This window comes from Eubalaena glacialis, chromosome 5 (genome assembly GCF_028564815.1).
Source record: "Eubalaena glacialis isolate mEubGla1 chromosome 5, mEubGla1.1.hap2.+ XY, whole genome shotgun sequence".
NCBI classification, from domain to species: Eukaryota; Metazoa; Chordata; class Mammalia; order Artiodactyla; family Balaenidae; genus Eubalaena; species Eubalaena glacialis.
Genome location: NC_083720.1, coordinates 20,568,366 through 20,573,582, shown reverse-complemented (window position 1 = coordinate 20,573,582; position 5,217 = coordinate 20,568,366).

Below are 5,217 nucleotides of genomic sequence, written 5' to 3'. Positions count from 1 at the left end.
CAACCGCGGTTTGGCACCATCTGGTGGCAGCTATCCACCACAGCTTAAATATGGAGTGGCGGGCATTCCAGGAGAGGCCCAACGATTTCCAGGAACCTTGTGGTTGTTTGGCTCCTTTTTCACTGGCTCTAACTTGGGGAGACTGGGCTAGGAAGATACAGACGATGCAGGGAGCCACTCTTCACTTTATCAGCTACTTTGCCAGACAATGTTGCCTGTCATTTCCAAGGTAAGAATTTTTACTTGTTCTTTGAGAAAATAACAGGAACCAAGTATCCATTGCACAATCTTGGTGCCATTGTGTGAAAGGATTTTACTTTAATTTAAAGGTATGAAAAATAGCAGAGGACAAGAGCAAAATCCTGAGGCATGGTTCCAGATGATTCTTCCATGTATTCCCAGTTTTGATATAATGGTAAGGGAATGGGCAGCCAGCAGGATAAGAAGAAGTGTACTGTGTCCTTGGGCATGGATTCCTCATAGAAGTGGAATGCCTCCCCACTTCTCTTTTGGTGTGAAATAATTGGGTTAACACCGCAACTCAATGCCTGGAAAGACTGAGCACAGGGTCCCTTGTATTGTTTGAATTGACCCTTCTCTTGAACACCTTCTATAGTACCTAACTTTTCTGAATGTTAGAGTTATTGTTTTTTAAAGGCACTATTATACTTTTAATACATAACATTTTATAGAGAATTTTTAAATTCCCAATCTCACCACCCCCCAAAAAGTGATTCTTTAAAAGGATACATAAATGTGTTTCAAAAATTCAAATAGTGCTAAGAATAATAAGATGAAAATTAATCAGCCTTTTTCTTTTCACCTTCTCCCTCAAATAACCACTATCAGCTATTACTAAGCTTCTTTTATACTCTTGCAGTTATATACACATACCTGAACAGTTCTGCATTTTACTTTTTGCACTTAATAATATATTTTGGAAATCTTTCTGTATCAACACATGTACATACAGATCCACCTCGCTGAAGAAAACTACATAGAGAAAATCATTTGCTGCCTTAGCATAGTTTCCACCCAAGAGCAGAGCCTGAGATAAAGGTTTTTGTACAAGTAGTTTATTGGAAGTGATTCCAGGATCATGAATGAGTGGTAGAGGAAGTATGGTAGCCAACTCCCAAGACCGCCCAATGTTCCCCACCTCTTGGTATTCACACTCCCGTGGAGTCTCCTCCCATATCGCACTATGTTGCTGAGAACGTACAGCAGACGCGATGGTATGTCCCTTCTGAACCTAAGTGCTAAAACACACTGTAGCTTCCTGCTTGCACTCTCCCTTGTCCTCTCTCTTGGATCACTCGCTCTGGGGAAAGCCAGCTGCCATAAGGTGAGCAGCAGTCCACACTGGGAGAAACTGCTTGCTCCTGCTCACAACCCCATGAGTAAGTTTAGAGGTGGCTCCTCCAGCCCCAGTCAAGCCTTCTGATGGATACCGCCCTGGCTGACATTTGAACTAAATCCTCATGAGAGATCCTGAGCTGGAACCAGCCAGCTGAAGCTGATTCTGATTTGTTGACTGTGGAAACTGTGAGAACAAAAACTTGTTATTTTAAGTCACTAAGTTTCGAGGTAACTTGTAACACAGCAATAGATAACTAATACAGGAAGTCAACCAGAGAGGGAGGGAAAGTCAATGTAAGGATATGTTCATTGCTGCTACGGTCAATGGATGCTGCATTCAGCAGGACTTTCTGAGGAGCCTTATGAACTGCATGTCAAGCATTCCATCAGCCCCATCCTTCACTGGTCAAGTGTGCTCCATGGGTGTTGACTCTCCAGCATTTCCAGGATACACATGTGTGAGTGCCAAGTGGGTTCTTACGGGCTTCCCATGCCACATTGTGAGACACATGACGTGGCTCAAAGCAAGACTGGCGGGTTGTGCCTGTGCAAACATGCTTGAAACCTGCTCCAAACTGCAGGCTTCACAGCTAGAGGAGTGGACAAGATACAACTACACACTTATAACCATATACATCAAAGATATTTCCCTTCCCCTTTCTTTCTGCAATCTATGCTACATGTCTCATTTTTAACAGAACATTCTTTTTTGGTGTTTTTTTAAAAAAATACTGAAACAATACATTTGCCACAATTTTTCCTTCATGTGAAAAGTCAAGGTTTTATTGTTAACGTGTCTATGCGAAACTCTATATGAATTTATAAAGTAACTATTTTTCCTTTCAATTTGCAATCCATTAATTAATAAAGGGTCATGTATTCTAATGGATAGGACTAACACGAATCAAAAGAATTTCAAGCCTCCACATTGTTAATCCACATCTCTGAGATCCCTTTGGAGTCTGTGACTAACTAAAGCAAGAGAAATTTTGCACTTTGGGTGCCCATTACGAGCTGAGATGAATCACCACTTCCTTTAACACATCAGAAATTGCAGTTCAATTCAACTGTGACAGATGTTGAAATGTTGATATTTTTCTCTTAGTTTTAATTTTGTATGAACTTTCTTCGATCATATGGCTTCTCAAAACCACCTTTCTATTTTTTGGAGGTCAATCTTAAACATAGGAAAGCATTTACCTGCACCAGGGAAAACAAGGTCCTGCTTCAATGGGGCACTCTGAGTTTGTGAATCTTTCTCGTCTGAAATTGGATGGAGAGATCTGTTGGTAGAAACAGCCTTTAAAATAAAGGCAACAGTGACTCAACTTCTGAAGTAGAGCCAGGTTCTCAGGCTGCAGGGTGCTGGGGTTAGTAGAGAGAGAACTCATTTCAGGAGAGCACAGGAAGCTACTTAATGTTGCTTATGAGTCAGAAGAGAGTTGGATCCGTGATGACTGAACTCTTATCTAGTTACACATATTCGCAGATACTTTAATATGTGTGTGTAAAACATGTATGTGTGTATTTTTATTCATCTGTGTTCTATGTTTTGCTTTGATAGGAACCCCTCTTCCCCATCCTTCCTCAGCTTTTTGAAGACTGTAGTAATGAGTCACTGCTGCCTATTGCTTTGAAACTAAGGACTTTCTAGGTCAGAGATTTTTTTTTTAACATTCTCCTTAATTCACTCCCCTCGGTGGGATTTTATATAAGTGTATGTAGTTCAGAGAATGCTTGAATGAGGAAAGAAAAGTTAATCTATATTCACAATACATCTGCTATGTGCTTGGAACTTTATACACTATTTTATTTAGTCCATAAACAGGTATTATGCTTCGCTCTGAAAAATGTGAGAATGGCAACAGGGGCTTAGTTATGCTAAGAGACTTCTCCAACATAAACTAGGATGTGGCAGGCTGGAAGTGAAGTCAGGGATTTCCTGTTCACATAGCCCGTGATCTTCCCACCACAACATACTCTCTCTACTTCTTTGTAATCATGGCCTTTGCCAAGGTTCAATGCTGTGCCAGGTCACTACTTCTCTGTATAATTGTTTCTTCTGAAAAACGAGATACTTAACTCTGAAAGCCAGTCCAGTTCCAACACTATTTACTTCATTTTGTTTTCCATCAGGGGCTTTTAGGGTCTGGCCATTCATAACAAAAATGCTGACTAATACTCATAAGCCATGCTTGGGACTACTAGATCTGCCATCATTGAGACGTTGATTACTGCCCCATTTTTCAGAGACTTGTCCATTTGTTTGGATGTTTAGAAATAGTTTTGCAAACAGAGAGGCCTCATATAATCTGCACTCAGCTGGGAATCAATATAGGTTTTCTTTATCTGACTGTGGGCCTTCAGGCCAGATGTCTTGGGAAAATTTTAGGGAATTCTGCTTGATAAACCAATTCCACTAGTGAGAACAGAGCCTTCTCTTTGGGGCCTCTAGCCCCCTCTTTCCATCTTTGGGAGCAAAGAGGAATAGGCAAACAGCTGAAAAAAGGATCTCATCCCAACACTCTTACAGTCATCACTATATCTATATATTGTGCCCTCTTAATTCTAATAGGTGCCCCCATGTGCAGAAGTTAGGTGATATTTCTGGCAGTTTCAAGATAAGTTATTTTGTTGGAGGTGATCTTTGAAGTAGTACTAAAAGGTAATATTTCCAGATGTCATTACTACTTTAATAGGACTTTAATAATCCTACTTTTTTCCTGGAAGAGAAAGAACCCATCTTACAAGAGGCACTGGGGTGCCTTCTGGCCAATTATTGGTATGAAGAGCTGTCTTGAAAAAGAATTCTGATCAACTCCATCCCTTTTGCTCTATTAGCCAATCCACATTTTTTTAAAGATTCATTTTGAAAATCAAAGAAATAGAAAATGTTATCACTGCCAATTTCTGTTTGATAAGCCAGTGAAGAAAGTTAAAAGAGCAAATGACGATGAAGTGAAAACTAACATAGGATAACTGAATGCAAAGATTATTTCTTAAGGTTCTGTGCATGATACTCTTAGCCTTGTTTGGCTTGAACAAGATAAATTAAGTATCAGGCTTTGCATATATTTTTGCTTTGCAGTTACATTTCTCTCCTTGAAATTAGAAGCCAAAATTCTGTGTTCAGGTTATGAGGGTAATCTGGTTGAAAACATACTGGAATCAAAGATGACTTTTTGCTAAATAGAATCAGTTAGATTCTAACAACAAAAAACTCTTCTTTCTAAGTAAAATCGAGACAGCTATTGAGACAACAGTAATTAACTCTTTCATAACTGGATTTTTGAGATCTTAATTTGGTCAAATAAAGGAGGAATTGAATAGGTTCACTTTATTAAAATTAGTTCCCAAATAATTCTGTGATACAGATGAGAGAGCCACAAAATAAAAAGTAAACAGAATCACTACTAGTAACAACTACTACTATTATTACTACTAATAATTACAATTTATTATGCCCGACCATGTATCAGACACCGTGTGTAATGAAGCACTGTTTCTCAGCAGTGCTGTGTCCTTTTTTTCTACTCTTTGTGTTCTAATCTGTGCTTCTGGAGGTATTTACAAATTAGCCTGATGTTCTTTTCAATAGTGGCACATGACTGGTGAGTAACATTTTGCAATATTAAACAATTCATATTCATGTGTGAAATTCAATTACTGTTATCTTACATCAGCAACTAGCTGAACATTGAACTCTAGAATTGTGTTTCTTTAATATTAGGAAATTTAATTTTATTTTCAAACAACCAAATAAAAAGTTCAGCCTGATTTAAATACTTTTGATTTGAATGTTGGATATCACTACTTTTACTTTGCATTTTAATTCTCATAGTTATGAATATTTAGAAG